Here is a 17136-nt window from a genome sequence, read left to right on the forward strand (position 1 = left end):
GCTGCACCTTGTGTGATATTGTTTGATCAATAATTAACCTGCAGCAGGTTTCTGCTCCAACTCCGACACACTGAACAACCCTGAGAACAAATCAGAGGATGTGGGTGTGTCTGCAAGCTTCAATAGTATTAAACACCTCACACCAGCAATGAGTCTGAAGCTCGCAGGTCAAAGGTCAAAGGTCAGCTGCCACACTGTATATAATATTTCAATATATATAAAACCTGACTGCGGGCGTGTGTGCAGCCATAAACAGTTTAAACATTAAACACTGAACCATAAAAGAAGCTTAAGCTGCAGCTCACAGGTCAAAGCTCAGCTGCTGCAGCCAGTTATGACTTTACATAAATCATCATGTTTTCCCTCTCAGCACTTGGGCTGTTTTGACTCAGCTACACTATGGCAAATGGCCAATGGTTCCACAGCTGTTCTTGTTGTGTTAGGGCTGAAAAGCCCGACTTGTTCTCCTCTGCAGGTCATCAAATGCACCACAGAAGTTTGTATTTGCAGAAGCCTGTGTATGTTTGATGGCTTTATTATTCTCTGTTCAAAGACAATAAATGTGGAAAATGTCTCATGTAGTATCAGCGTCATTTAAAAATGACTGCAAACATTTAGAGAACATGTGCTGCTGTTTGTCCTACATTTCCAACACTGAACTAACCCTGAAAACATGATGGCAGGTGTCAGATTGGAGTTCACATGAAATATCGGCTGCATGAAGACTGGAAAATATAGATGATAAAAATATGCAGCCAAACATTTGTGGACATGGATAAACTATCTGATCCAAAAAGCAGGAAGTGACACAGCCAGAAAATGAAAGTGTGTAACAGCTGAAGTCAAATGTAATGCAGAGTTGAATCTGCACTTGAATCCATCTGTGAAAGGTCCACATGTAGGGATCACATGAGTCCTGATGTTTGTCAGTCCAGCTTGAAAACTCCATCTACTGTGGGCTACATATACTGGGCTGGTAGCTCCACAGTGCTGGAAAGAAACTATTCAATGTGCATATTTTAAAATCAGAGGCTCTTCTAACACAGGAGCCATGTTGAGTTTAGATTCCAGCCGACCACCGGCAGTCTGAAATGGAATGAAGCCCATTGACAGCCAGCAGGTCTAAACAGGAATGGAACGCATCCATGGATAATACACCACTTTATTTGAAGACATCTGTAGCACTGCCTCAGTTCTGGATGTTTCCACAGACTCCTCTGGCCTCTGTGCACCTAAAGAAAAGGTCAAAGGTCAGCAGCACATGTAGTTGGGATAAGTTTTCATTTACAAACAACAGTCGCACTGTGACAAAGTGGAGGAGCAGTTGCAATGCTCTCCATTTGTCCCATATGTGTTTACCTTTTCTTGCACATTGTACACATTATTCTGTTTCTATGTATTTGCTATGATTTGCTATTTGTCAAGTAACATTGCTTCACTCACTATCCCGGGTTTGTTTGTGTAAGCGTTCTGTTGCCGGCAAATCAAACATTCTGCAAATTAAGACAAATACTAAGTTATGTTTCTTTATATTTTATTATGTTACAGATTAAGTTGTTCATACTTACTTTGTTTGTCTTTTCAGTCGTCCTAAGGGTCAGGTGTGGGGAAACGCCCGCCTGGGATTTCCTCATTTTAAAGTCCTGATGATGTCACATATGACATCAGCAGGTCAAACAAAGTGGAGGGGTTTCTTTTTCCATAGAGATGCTTCCTTTTGTTTGTGTTAAGGTTTAAAGGGATTTGTTGAATGTTTTTCCTTTCGTTAATACTGCCATTTAGTTGTGTAAATGTGCATGTTAGAAGTGTGTAGAGGTTTTGTGTTTTTTGGATAATCTGTGTAGCGTTTTAGATCCCTCAGTTGAGTGAGTGGTACTGGCTGGGCAATTGGAGGGAAATTGGTGGCCCTATTTAAAGCAAGTCTCTATCAGATGCAGGAGAGAGGAGAGGTGAGCTGTGTCACCAGATCCATGTTATGTTGAGTTTTGTTAATAGAGTTTATTTGGGGAGGAAGTTTTGTTAAGTTACATTAAATTAACTTCACTGTAAATAAGTTGCTCACCTTGGAAATCTGAAATGTCTGCTTCCCTACCACCTTCCTTGACGTTCGAGTCTGACTACTTCACATGCACAAACTACACAATTATTTTCCTCCAATTTTCACTTGCAGAAATGGTCCTGTGTGATTTCTAGGCTGTGATATAAAAACTAGTTCCTAATGGCAGCGATTCACTCAGTAAACATGTGTTTCCTTCACCAACCTCACACACAGATCCAATAAGATCAGGAAGTGGGCAGTATAGTACAATATGTGTTATTTTGTGCTGTACTGCCCAAACTAAAGATCTGCTGAAGTGTTGGAAATGATTCAGATGTTTATTTTGGACGATACAGCAGAAGATCAGACATGAAAGTGGAAATAACACAGAAGACATGCAGCAAAGGGTCAGAGGTCAGACTGGGCCACTGGATTCAACAATGAGCCAATGATCATCAAGTAGTGACTAAAGCAGAGCCCTGACGTTCTGACATTTATCACACAGTTAAAACAAATGTCTGCTGATGACTTGATCTCATGAAACGACTGATAGATGTCAATTCATTGATCAGCTGAGCTCCTGCTGCTGATCTTCTTCATCGTGCACAGAAACATTCAGCTTGTTTCAATCAGTAAATAACTTTGAACTGTTCCCACTCAAAATGCTGTCAGAACAATGATCATTGTTACTCCCCTCGAGTCTTAATAAAGCTCAACTTGTTCTTTGTGTTTAAACTGACATTTATTTCGGACAGGAGGATTCTTCCACATGTCTTAACATGTAATGATGTCCAACCACAGCCGATACAATGCCGTCAGAACTAAAAGGAAATACAAACTTAAATGAATAGTCTTACTAAAGTCCTTAAGCATTATATACAACGAAACATTCCAACAAAATGATCAATAAAGTACACATTACACCTCACACTGCAGCTATTGCACTTGAATACCACGCAACAGTCGCGCATTTACATACAATGATAATAAATAAAACATTTACCTCATTGGCCTCACTCAAAGGGAATAAACTTTCATTTTTACGTGGTGGGGAGGTCCAAAAAAAGGCACTCTTTATTTATCTTTCTGCACACGTGCAAACCTCGTGGCTCGTCTCTTAATTAGCTTGCTGAGTGTGACAGCCAAAAAATGCCCTCTTAGCCACAACACAACTTTAGAAAAGGTTCCTATCTAATTGCACAATTAGCACAAATAACACATTTAAACATATAAATCTAATCAACAAACATGAATTACTATTTATTTCTTAATATTTCAACTCAGGGGCGATTTTAGCCCATTTTTGGGGGTGCTGAAATGAATCAAAGCACCCCCAAAGATTTCTTACTTTTTTGACAATATTTGCTGTTTGTGTGACACACTACTAAAAATATAAAAAGCATACAGTATTTGGTTGAGACGTAACATTTTAACAACAAAAGTATAGATACCCCCCCTCCCATAATGGTTTGTTCCAGCTCGCCTCTCCTCTACTCTGGCTCTAGCGCCCTTTCTGCCAGAGCGATGGTGGCTGAGACGCAGCGGAGCGGAGGTGTAAGTGCCTGGCTTAAAACAGGACATATTAGCTACATTTAACCTTCAGTTACTCTTTATATAGTTAGGTAGGAGTCAGGCCATGTTTCTTTTTAGCTGAAAAACATTACACCAGGTAACCTGCAGTGTTGAAAATGTGTTTTCCGACGATGTTTGCTACCCAACAATCCGTCCTGCTCTGTAGTAAAATCAGCGAGATTTGACCGTCCTGTTGCTCCCATTGAAATGCATACAGCCTATTTAAAATCTAAAACTTAAAATTGTCCGTAGCCTGCTGTTGTTACCTCTGTCCTGTTTGAAATGGATACTTACGAGCTAACTGACTGGATCAGAATCAGAATCAGAAAGGGTTTTATTGCCAAATGTTGAGCAGGTTTACAACATTAGGAAATTGCTGCGGTGCTTCAGTGCAAACATACTGTCATAAATTACGCTTAAATAGACATGAAAAAATAAGAATAAGAATTAAAAGTGCTACGGAGAAAGATATATACATGAGTGCAGGTGGTGATCAGTGCAAACATGGAATGATGCAGTGAACACAGCGTAGGGTCATGTGTTAGTGGCGGGGACAGTCATGTGGTTATTGTTCATGTGTCCAACAGCAGAGGGGAAGAAACTGTTCTTATGGCGAGAGGTTCTGGTGCGAATGGACCGGAGCCTCCTGCCTGAGGGGAGCAGGTCAAACAGACTGTGTCCAGGGTGAGAAGGGTCAGCTGTGACTGAGCTGCACGCCCCAGTGTCCTGGAGGTGTACAGGTCCTGCAGAGATGGGAGTCTGCAGCCAATCACCTTCTCAGCAGAGCGCACAACACGCCGCAGTCTCTGTTTGTCCCTGATAGTGGCTCCAGCGTACCACACGGTGATGGAGGAGGTGAGGATGGACTCGATGATTGCAGTGTAGAATTGCATCATCGTCCGTGTTGGCAGGTTGAATTTCTTCAGCTGCCTCAGGAAGTACATCCTCTGCTGGGCTTTCTTAATGACGGAGGTGATGGTGGGCTCCCACTTCAGGTCCTGGGTGATGGTGGTACCCAGGAAGCGGAATGAGTCCACAGAGGTGATGGGGGTGTCAGTCAGGATGATGGGGGGGAGTGGAGCTGTGTGCTTCCTGAAGTCCACAATAATGTCCACTGTCTTTTGGGCATTCAGCACCAGGTTGTTGTGGCTGCACCAGGACACCATACGTTCAACCTCCCTCCTGTAGGCAGACTCATCCCCGTCCGAGATGAGTCCAATAACGGTGGTGTCATCTGCAAACTTGATTAGCTTGACAGACTGGTGGGTGGAGGTGCAGCAGTTGGTATACAGGGAGAAGAGCAGAGGAGAAAGAACACAGCCCTGAGGGGAGCCGGTGCTGATGGTCCGGGAGTCCGAGACATTCTTTCCCAGCCTCACATGCTGCTTCCTTTCCGACAGGAAGTCAGTGATCCACCGGCAGATGGGGTCAGGCACATTCATCTGGGAAAGCTTGCCTTGGAATTGGTCTGGAAGGATGGTGTTGAAGGCAGAGCTGAAGTCCACAAACAGGATCCTGGCGTAGGTTCCTGGGGAGTCCAGAGAGAGAGGCCTGCCGGTCCGCGCGCAGCAGATGAAAGCCCTCCAGCTTGAGCGCGCAGTCCGGGATGTCCTCACAGAGCCACGACTCCGTAAAACATAAGACACAGGAGGAGGCAAAGTCTCTGTTCATGCTTCTCATCAGGGCCAGCTCGTCTATTTTATTCCTGAGTGAGCGTACATTGGAAAGGAAGATCCCAGGAAGAGCAGTTCGCAGTCCGCGTCTCCTCAGACGCACGAGTGCGCCGGCTCGCTTTCCTCTCTTTCGGCGTCTCACTTTCCTGATCAGAGTCTGCAGTAAATCTGCCGCAGATGTGACAAATATTGGAAGTATTGGAGTTGACGTCACGCCGCAATGCATTGTGGGAGCGCAGCGCCATTTTCGGGGTCTACGAATCAAAACAAACACACTGTGTTGGAACGACGACTACAAGAAAGATGCTTAAGAGCCTCTCAAAAGAGAATGGACTGTATAGAGACCGATTGCGTCCAGAGGCGAAGCAGCGGTACTTGCAGAAAATAGCGTGCATTGGAAATGCGCACCCATATGAAATACGGCCGTGGAGTAGAAACCCTGAAGACCAAGCGCTACTGACGTAGCCTGACGTAGCCTGACATATTTTCGTACCTTGTCTGTGGAGTCAACGCGTACAAGTCGTCATTCAAACAAAGGTAAGTCAGCTCGAGTACTGCGTGTGAAATGCGTTTGATTTCCCTGCAAACATTCACATTAGTGCAGCATAAATTCATTCATGAGGGGAAATTACAGTGAGAACATGTGGAGGCTGTTAGAGGGATAACATAGTGAGTTCAGTGCATTGATGAGACATTCTCCTGAAGGATTTAGTTATTCTTTATGGTTAAAGAAATTGCACTAATTAATTCACATTTATTATAAATAATTCTAATTATACATCTTGCTTCCATGTTTGTATCCTGTGTCACTAAAAATACATTTTATTTTAGTTTTATACATTGATTAATGACCTGCAGAATCTCCTTATCATATTAAGTGATTCATAATTGTCACTTTATGCTTTCTCCATCTTGAAAGTGATGACATCCTTGCATTACATACTTTAGGTTCATTTTCTGCAGGCAGGTTTCTGACAGAACAGACAGATTTAGACTATAACATGCAGCGTTCTATAGATGGACACATAAAGAAATGAAAAATTACATGTATGTGCTAACTTTCTAAACACTTTGTTACATTTATGTTAAAGTAGATAAAACACATTTGTGTTGGCCTTGGCTCATTAGTCTTTGTCTTTAAATTAACTTGTAACTTGTATGTTTCAGGTCCTGCACTCTCAAAGACTGAATGAACCAGCATTGCAGCCATGGGTCATTGTGAGCATCACAGGGAAGGTTGAAGCCGCCCACTGCACCTGTATGGCCGGAGTCGCAGAGACCTGCAGCCATGTCGCTGCTCTTCTGTTTAATATAGTAGCAACAGTGTTGATCTGTGGCACAAGGACTGTTACAGATGAACCTGCATACTGGGTTTTGCTGGGTAATGTGACCAAGATACAGCCAGAGGTTGGCCATAAGATGGACTTCTCCTCTTCAGCTGCCCAAAAAAAGGCTCTTGATCAAAACATAAACAGACCATCTGTATTGACAGGTAAAAGGAGCCGTCCTCAAAACAGAAAAATCCCACCTGCTACTGTGGAGGAGTTGTCACTGCTATTGGATACTTTGCTGGAACACAGTAAAGCTGTGGGTTGTGGGAATGACCCATAATGTTTTATCTAGGGGTCTAGATGTATGCCTGTAGTGCACTGCCGTGTAAATAATTTGCATTTACTGAATATGTACTGACTGAGTCCCACTGTTCAAAAGTTGAATAAAGAAACAAACTAATTTTTGCCTCTTTTTTTATTTTATTAAAACCACCTTATAGAACATCACATCAGTTCCAATGTAGAATCCATGTCATTTATAGTTTACAAATGACAAAATGTTTACACAAAATCATGAGTGTTTACATGATATCACCCACTACTAACATTACTTTATTTACTATCAATTACTTCAATTTATCTTATGAAAAATTACCGCTATTTATACAGCACAAGACTTAAGAACATTTAACAGGAGCAAGTTTCATTTTTCCCTGGTTTTACTACCACACTGTTCACCAAAACGCAGCAAACCTTCACCATCTTATCCAGAAGGGTCACCTCTTCACCCTCACATGGAAGTAGTAATTAGATTGGCATGGTGGTATGTTTGAAGCAGGTCCCTTTTGTAGCGCTGGAACTGAGTCACGATGTGTTTCATCCATTTCATCGGCTGGTTTGCTGCAATAATGCCAAATAATTAGCAACTCTATAAATAGAAGGTAGTTCTGCAAAATCACTCAGTAGGATGTTTGTTCTAATTTGCTATGAGCTCAGAGCGCATAGAAAATGAAACTAATAGGCTATAAAGAGAGATATGAACATATTTAGAACTTACCGGAATGAAAATGTCTGGAGCACCAACAGATATTTGGAGATGGAAGAGAACTGCACGTCAGCTCGTCTCACAGCTGCTATCCAGGCTGGTCGCCTTCGTTTGGTAACATCGATACACGAGCTGCTCATGTTGCTTCCAGGTTGGGAAAGAATGAAAAGATAAACTCTTTTCAAGCTTATTCTCTTGCCGGTCGTGTGATCGAACATTGCAGCTGACCACACAGCAAATACGAACCATGGCTGTTGTGTGTGCCTTCGCTCCCTTTTCACTTGCGCTAGACCCCCAAAATGGCAGATCGGGCCAAAATCCTTTCCACGCCCACCCCCGTGACATCACGCTCCAAAGCCCTATAGTATTTTTTTCATGTTAATGTAATTTTTCATCTAATTGAATACAATCTATTTGTGTATGATTGTCAGTCAAAGAGGGAGAGAGGAAAGAGAGGAACGTGAGGAGAAGCACAAGGTCAGGAAGAAGCAGGTAAGCAAACAGACAGGGAGCAGTGACAGGCACAACAGAAACTGTTAAACTGACAAAGAAAAAAAAACCTGATTTTACTCACAATCTGGAAGTTGTGTCCTCCCTATATTAAAGCTGCTGTACAGAATCTGCAAAACAAACTGGGCTGAAACATTTTTGACCCTCTTTAACAACATTCCAACATAACATGATCATTGATCGGGGAGATTAAAATTAATTATATATTTTTATGTGGTTCAGCCACAACTCTACTAAAACCTCAGCCAGTAATAGGTAGGCTAACTTTTGGACCGTCCAGTTGTCTGTATGACTGCCGCAGTACGTGCACCACATTTGCACACTATCAGAAAGCACCAAACAGCCCTGGTGGAGTGAGGAGCTGTAAAGAGAAGCAGAAGCTCTGTTTCTAAAAATGTTTTAAGCTTGTTTCAAAGATTCTGTACTGCAGCTTTAAATGTTTTCCAAAAGCACACAGACACTTATCAGTGTTTCTCACACTTTTTACAGTGTGGACCACCTGATAAAAATGTCAAGCTCTCCTAAGGACCACTATGAAAGCATGAAACTCATAAATCTTACAACACAAAATTAGTATTATTAAATCAGTAAAATTAGCATCTGCAGTAAAGAATCTTTCATACATTGTATACATTCTACCACAGGCAAAGTTGCCTCCATTTTTATATATATTTTTTAAATATTTTGTAAAAATTTATTTGTAAAAATTTATTCTGTTTCGGGAGTGTTTTTTATGCATCTGTATTATATTATACACACACATTAAAAGTGAATCTCTGTCCAAAAAATGCACTCAGTTTACTTTTTACTCACTGTGAGCATCATTCATTATTCTCCCGCAGTAATTAAGGTTAGGATATGTATTTCTTTTATTCTAATCCATTCTTCTTTTGCAGCATTTAAATAACCTTCATCAGATTTGATGGTTTTGTTACAGACTTTTCAAAAATAGTGTTTTGCTTTTCTTTCACAAATGTTGGGATTAAATTGTGTTAAAATGTACAAAACAGTGATGTCATGTTTTGTGACGAGGACCCAGGCACAGAGAGACTTGATGAATTTAAGAATCTTATGATTTAATAAAGAAATTTGCAGACTTGCACAGAGATGGTAAAATTATGATGACTGATAACGGAGACGAAGACAACAGACGATGAGGACAGGGAGGAACAGGGGTTTAAATGCACCAAGGAGACAGTCAGAGAGAACTCGGGACAACTGGAGGCATTTAGGGATGCAGGGACTGACAGAGATGGGGAAGAAGTCTCATTGTGACAAGTAAAGTTTATCTTGCCTGGCTGGGCAGCTGCAATCATTGTAGAACTCCACAAACATCACGTGTTGTTTTCCACATGTAAGATCAGCAAACACACAGAAACTTCCTGTTGCCACACACGGCCTCTAAAATCTCTTCCACGGTTTCTGTCTGAAGTCCACTCTCTGTGTCGGATCCACAGGAAACAACAAGATCTTATTAACATGGTTTGCAATGTGTCTCCTTACAAAAAGTCCAACCAATGAACAAATGTGTGTATTTGTGGAGGCCGAACAAAAGCATGACACATTTCTCTGTTTCTATAAACTGGAGTCAAACACAAACATGAAGAGTTTCACTGACAGACTCCAAAATGCCCCCACAGTGGATCAAAGGGAAATCCTACAGTGTGGCCAGAGACTCTTAATGGCTCCAACATCAACACATCCACAATGTTGGATCCAGTTCTGCCTCACAGAGTTACTAAGACACACCCTCTGCCAGCATCACAACAGCTCCACCTGCTTCACCTGCCTCCTCAGCATCTGTACACCTGAAGAGAAAAGAAAGGCTCCAACAGCTCAAATCTACAAAGGATTCATGAAGTTTCATCCAACAATAACATGTTTGCCTTCCACAGTGTGCTGTTAGACACCACTGTACCTCTGCCATTTCAAAAAGAGCAGCTTGGGAACATTTTGGCTCCAAACACTTTGTGTTTAAGTTCTTTGTTTTCTTTGTGAAGCCGACAACATCTGGAGCTTTGTGACTCATAGAAACATCATTTTGTTCTTTAGATGACAGCAGATTGGGACTGAATAATCAATCACTATCAAACCAATAAAGACAAAAATGCTGATTTTACAGGAACTTTGTTGGAGAAGCTGTAAAGACATGAAACTGGTGGAGATCCCAAACCAGTTGATAGTGCTGATTATTCCAAATAAAGCTGTTTTCCATTTGAGATGAAATGACTTTCTGTCCTGATATATAATAAAGATGTTGTTGTTTTTGAGCCCCTGTATTAAAAGTAGTTTAAAGTCAGCTTGAGTTTGATGTCTTTATGTCAAAGCTGCTCATGATGTTGAGCTGCTGATGGAATAAAAACAGTGAAAAATCTCCTCAATATAAAAACATGTAGTCCAGACTTAAATGTAGCCTGTTGTTAGCTGAGGTCCACACACAGTGTTTGACAGTGTAAAGTGTGTGAAAGGGCTGCTGGTGGAGCTCACTAGGATGAGCAGGTGACCATGTGCCACGAGGTGGAGAGCAGCTGGCCTGGTTTGATTCTGACCCGGGCCACGCCCCCTTTCTCTCTCCCTCTGCTTTGCTGTCACTTATCTTCACTGCTCTGTCCAATAAAGCTGAAAAAGGCCCCGAATCAAAGAAATCTGCTGCAGCCTCTGAAATGTCTTCTGTTTCCTTCCAGAGGCCGACGGCTTTTTCACCGTCATACATACATGAAACTATCAAAGCTGACAATCATTCCAATAACATCTAATGGTACATATATATAGACACAGGACTACAAGTAAATGGCTCTCAGCATCTGGCTGTGGTAACAAATGTCCCTGTTTTGTGTTCAAATTGTGTGCATGTTTTAGACGTGTGTCACATGTAGAAACACAAAAATCCCACAATGACACAAAGATTGGTTTGACACAACTGTGCAGCTGTAAGTTGTTTCTAATGATTCATTGAAGCTCTTCTAACATTCTGGAGACGATCAGTACATGAATCTGTTCAACACAACAACAATTTGACTCATGAAGCATGAGATTCTGTTTGTCATCTTGTCCAAGTCACTAGTAAGATGAAAGTGATACATAGACTAGTGGACGAACATTATTTTGGAGGACAGATGGTTGCATCATAGAGGAGAAAACAGGACGCTGATGAGGGGTCTTGAATGAGTGAGCTGATTGTTGAGTTTCTGATGTGTGAAGAAGTTTTAACATGGCACACATTTGGTTACATGAGAAGAAAGTCGTTATGTGATGAGACAACAGGGTTATGTTGTGTGGTGTGAGGTGTGTGGCTGAATGTTTGAGATTAATCTGGCTGATGATTTGTCTTTTGTTGCAAAGTTGAACCTGCCAGTTAGGTTTGGTATGATTTCCCCTCCTGGGATGAAGAACACGTGTCATGACTTAACAAGGCCTTTCTTTCTTTTTTCCTTTTTATTGTGTTACTTTCACAGTGCACTGAAAGTTTGTTGCTAAATCTCTGTCATTTAAAGCACATCTGAACATTTGAACAGGAAGAACTACACAACATGTTGTTGGGAACGGTTGCAAAGTGAGTTTCTCCAAAATTAAAATGGGCTCAGGAGAAAGCCACTTATTGGGGCAATTAGGAAGCGAGTCCCTGTCTGAAAGGATTCAGCGGTGATCCAGTCTAAATTCTTTTTCTTTTTTTGAAATGGCGTCATATTGCTGAGGGTGGAAACGAAATGTGACGATAGATTCCACTATCAGCACTGAATGAATAAATGAATAAAAAATGAGTAAAAATGGGGAACTGACTGGACTGCTGAAAGCTGACAAGAGTTGACTGACTTAACACCACTATGCAAAGGTTAACCCCCACCCAGATGTGACAAAGGGGTGGATGTATCTCTGTGTGTGTCTTTTGTTGCAGGAGCAGGAGGAGACCAGAGGAGGAAACTTTGGGTCACATGACTGTGTGAACTCTGCAAATTGAAGCTTTTAGCTGTAATTTTTCTGTGTGTCTGTGAATTTACCAGCAGTGTGTTATTCATGATCCTGTATTACTCACAATGCAGACGTCACTGTGAGAAAGTGTGTACACACCTGCGCAGCGCTAACATTTACATTACTTTTCTACAGCAGAGGGTTAATCATGTGATTTGATCACGTGATTTACAGCAGGACACAACTTAATAATGTTTTTCTAACACAGGATTACTGAGTTTTTGTGTGAAGGAAACTGTGTTGACAGGCTGTATGTTGGTGATGAAATTACACTGTGTTGTTGAGGAATGTGAATATTACAGTGGAGATGTGAATACAGTGTGAGAGACATCCTGTGTTGAAGCCAGTGTTACTTCTTTTACAGCAGAGTGTTAACTTTATGACCTTTTACAGCACCTCTGGAGTCTGGTGACCCAGGCCTGACGTAGGATGCTACTGCTAATGTTTCTCTAATGTGCTTGTAAAGGATTCAGCACAGACAGACAAGTGACAACTGAGCAGATGTGCAGGGTTATAGAATAGTTAAAATGGGCTCATTATCTGACCACTATTGAGCTCATAGTGATGAAATAAGTGAGTGACGAACTTAAGGAAAGTCACTGATTACAATGTGGGATGAAGTTGAGATGATTGATGATTTGGAGCAAATTATGGCACAAAAGCAGGAGTTTAATGATTTAGAATAAACCTGCAATGATACTTGTCTCTGTGATACTGAATACTTTATTACTCTTATGAGCTACAGTTGTTTGCAAATGTGAAGTTTGTTTTAACTTACAGGGTTTTGTCTACAGGCAAGGATACAGGCTCCGGGTGGAGCTGGGAGTTGAACAATCTTAACATTTAACCACTGACTAATGTTTCTTTGACACAGGGTTACAGGTTTGGAGTGGAGCTGCTCCAAGAGAAACCCTGGAGAATTTTTCAGAGAGAATGTGCAACATTCTTGTGCATGTCTCATTGTGTGGAGTTGACACATGGCGAGAGCCGTGTGGCAAAAGAGGAGTGTCAATATTTTAACTTGCAGATGTTGTGACGTGCCCTGAGAAGGAGTGACTGAAGGAGATCATCCACAAGATGGAAGCTGAGGCCTGGAGAGAGGCTTCAGGAGGATCATAGAGGAGCAGAGATCACCTTCAGCACAGCAGACATCCCACAGTGAGCTGTGCTACTGAGCTTCCAGAAGATCGTCGAGAGGAGACTTTGAACAGCAAACAACCAGAAGGAGTGAAAGAGATTCAACGTTGACGTCGAGGAAGACAACTAGGGTGTACGATGTGCTCTGCCCTAATTCTTCAGCGGCGTTGGAACAGAAGCAGAAGGATGAAGGGAGCGTGCCAAGCTCTAATCGACGGTGCAGAGAGGAAGTTCAGCGATGGAATTGTGATTCTGTGAACAGCACAGACGCCAGGGGACTGGGAAACAGCTGACAGCACTTTTCCCAAGGATGGAGATCACCTAAAGTGTGTCACTGTGCCATGCAGACTTGATACTGCAGAGGGGCTTTTGTTTACATTTGCATCATGTGTTACACTTTTTTAATCTTTCTTTTTAAATTGAAACTAACATTTAAAAACATTTGGTACAATTTGGAAAGAGGAAGAGTATTTCCAGCAGGAGCAGAAACGTCTGACTCAGCATGACGATGCTGTTGGTGGATACTGAAGAGCTCAGCCTGTCAAGACAGGATTAGGTTATCGTTTTTAAACATGTTTATTCAATTATATTCTGAGGCCAGTTATCTGGTATAATCTTTGGAAGTCTATTAAAATAAAAATAAAATCAGATGTGTGGACTTTTGGTTGTTTTTTTGTTCAATAAGCAGATGTTGGTGTTTCAGCAATGCAGTAACTTAAGTTTAAAAGGCTTGTTAGAACCTATGAAACACATCATTCAGACTTGTGGACATTAGAAGACGACTAATAATCATCATGAATAAGACTAAAGGCAGGAAGGTGTCCTTTATAACTAATAATATTAATAACTAATAATATTAATATCATAGTCTGTCTGCAGCTGAGACAATACAAACTCAAACTGTGGGGAGAAGATTATATCACTTCAGTTTAAATTGACCTTAAGCGCCACATTTTCACAGACTTCTTTATTTACAGCATTTTTTACGTGCTGTATAGATTATACAGTTAGGTCCATAAATATCTGGACAGAGAGAACTTCGTTTCTGATTTTGGTTCTGTACATACACTAAAATCTATTTTAAATGCAACAACTCAGATGTGTTTGAAGTGCAGACTTTCAGCTTTAATTCAGGGGGTTGAACAAAGAGATGCAGAAAAATGTGAGGAACTAAAGCATGTTTAACACAATCCCTTCATTTCAGGGGAAATGTAGAGGAAAAATTAGAAAAATTAAATAACTTAATTAAATTAATTAAATTATAAGATTGTCAGCTGATAACCAGCTTCATGCGACCGCTTATCCTGGTCCCAGTGTTAGGGTCAGTGAATCCAGTTAACAGAAAGATATCCTGGATATACTTGACTGACTTTTTAGACTCAAGATTAATAATCATAATAAAAATTATAGTCTAACATCCAGAAATCTGCACGATGTGTTTCATTATGTCTAACAAGCCTTGTACAGTTAAAGCTAACAGTTACTACATGCATCAGTACATTTCTATATTTTTATATCTATAAAAAGAAATCTGACACTTGCCAGACTTTATCAAAGCTGTGAGCATCACAGCAGAGGCCTTTGTGTCAAAGTAGCTGAGGATCAAACAGAAAAACATGAAGGTTTTCCTGGCCTGGGATTTTATACAAATATTCTGCAGTACATCAAAAACAAAAGAAAACCATTAATGAACATATGAACATGACCTGATGCTGCTGACGTGAAGCAGAGCAAAGTTACAGAGGTTTGATTACAGACACAGCTGAGCATTTTGCAATTTTGCATCATTTTAAAAAGTTTAAATTTGTTCAGTGTTGAACGGCAGAAACGAGGCTTTGTTTTCAGAAGTAAGTAAAAGAAAAAAAACAGCGGCCGACAGGCTGTAAGAACGGTAGACTTGTGCGTAACAAGCAAGCGAATAATGCAGAAAACAGATTTTTAGACGGGAAACTGTTCTTGAAGTACAGAGAGAGAGAGAGGGAGAGAGAGAGAGAGAGAGAGAGAGAGAGAGAGCTGTGCATGAAGTGTGATTTTATCCTGGTGGCAGCAAAACAATCAGAGGGAATTCATGACGATGTTTATGTGAAGCGTAGTTTGGAGCTTCTTTTGCTGCTGGTTTACTCAATATTGTTTGGAGAGATCAAACCTGCAGCTTCAGAATCAGCTCAAAAAGGGCGTAAACACAAAGCGCGGAGCCGCCGAAACATCAGAATCAGCGAGCTGTCGGCTTTCAGCTCGTGTCCGTGCAGTCAGGTGAGAAAGTCACATCTCACTGATTCTGATGCGTCGGCGGCTCCGCGCTTTGTGTTTACGTCTTTGTGCAGAATCCGTGTTCCTGCTCTCATTTACTGTTTTAGCTGTTTGGTGGTTGTTGAAATTTTGGGAGGTTTAACCTGAGATTCTGGCGTTTTGGCCAAAATAAATTTATATTAAAAATCGATTCAGGGTTTTAATGAATCGATATCACGCTATCCAAGCGAGAATCGATTTTAATCGATAAATCGATAATCAAAACCACCCCTGATGCATATACACGGGTCACACTGCTTATTGAAACCCCCCAAACATCAGATCTTAATCAGACAGGTTTTTGTTTTCAAAGTTTAGACTTTGCTTCTATTGGACTTTTTATCAGTAACACGTGCTCACTTTCTGCAGGAACAGTTGAAACTAACATAAACAAATAACTCCAGAGCTGATAGTCAGCAGGGGGTTTACAAGTTGTGTGCCGCGTTGTCGGCGGTATGAGCTCGACCACTTGCAAGGTGAGCTGGCAGGCATCACTGAACTCATCAGAGATGATTAGGTTCATTTTGACAAAGTGAGCAGATATTTAACCTCCTAGGACCTGGCGTCCACATATGTGGACATCACAATTTGGGTTGTTTAGACCAAAATACTACATTTTGCTCTACAAGGGCCTGATATCCACTTACGAGGATGTTACACTGCCACTGTGCTATCAAAATTTTAGACCAATATCCTCATATGTGGCTCTCATTTTTCTCAGAAACAAAAAATGTGGTAATTCTTTGTTTTTACATTCATCAGGTCCCAATCAGCCCAAATATCAAAGAGAAACTAAGAATGAATGCCACGGAGGAGTTTGGGTCTTAGGAGGTTAAAGATTATGCCACTACATTCTTGTCTAGAAGATATTAAAGTGTATTTGGTGACACACAAAAAAGGGTAAAGTTTAAGTATAGTTTGGGTCCACACATGTCCAAACCCTGGTGTGTAGGCCTACTTAGTTTTGAGGAATTGTCATGGGACCGGGGTCTGGGTGACCCAGGGCCTGTAAGAAGTTATGGACATGTGTGTTTTTGGTGCTGCTGTCTCCTGTTTCCATGTTTGTGTATCTAGGTGTGTGTGTGTGTGTGTCAGCCAGGAGCCTGGCCACACCTGCGGAGGAGAATTACTCACACCTGCAGCTGATCAAGCCTCGTCAGAGGAGCTACTTAGGAGTGTGGTGGAGCTGTCTCCAATGCTGGATCATTGCGTAACTTCACGTTAGTCTCTTGGCGAGTTAGTTAAGGTTAGTCTGCTGCATTGTGGTGTTGCTGACGGCTGCCTCTTTGTTATTGCTCAGGAGGAGTGTGGAGACGAGAGGGCAGCGAGCACGGGGTGCTCAGACACTGAGGAGCGGAGACAAAGAACACTAACACTGGCAAGAGGACATGTCAGAGTCGGGAACGCACTGGGGATTTATTGTTGTTTGGATTATTTTGCATCACTGTAAATAAACGCACTGACCTCATCAAAGAGTCCAGCATTTGGGTCGTCCTTCCCCTCATCATAGTCTGCCACGCAGGCCGTGACAGAAAAGCCCACTAAAAGAACGCCCACCAGACCAAAGCAATGGTTTTGACTTGATCAGCATTAACCCCGCCCCCTGACTTTGATGGGTGAAGCTGACAAATA

At 41.5% G+C, this 17136-nt stretch overlaps 1 long non-coding RNA gene and 1 pseudogene across 2 annotated transcripts in view; both read right to left on the reverse strand.

Moving 5' to 3' along the window:
- LOC145419307 (NACHT, LRR and PYD domains-containing protein 12-like) overlaps positions 1-17136 on the reverse strand; it is a 174881-nt pseudogene that overhangs the window by 25305 nt on the left and 132440 nt on the right. The gene's annotated exons all lie outside the window — the stretch shown is intronic.
- On the reverse strand, positions 288-2229 carry LOC145425309 (uncharacterized). The gene is made up of 2 exons (XR_013905975.1): positions 1569-2229; positions 288-1232 (listed from the first exon to the last, which is right to left on the reverse strand). It is a non-coding gene; the product is annotated as an uncharacterized LOC145425309 (long non-coding RNA).

Source organism: Astatotilapia calliptera, chromosome 3 (genome assembly GCF_964374335.1).
Source record: "Astatotilapia calliptera chromosome 3, fAstCal68.1, whole genome shotgun sequence".
In the NCBI taxonomy this organism is placed as follows: Eukaryota; Metazoa; Chordata; class Actinopteri; order Cichliformes; family Cichlidae; genus Astatotilapia; species Astatotilapia calliptera.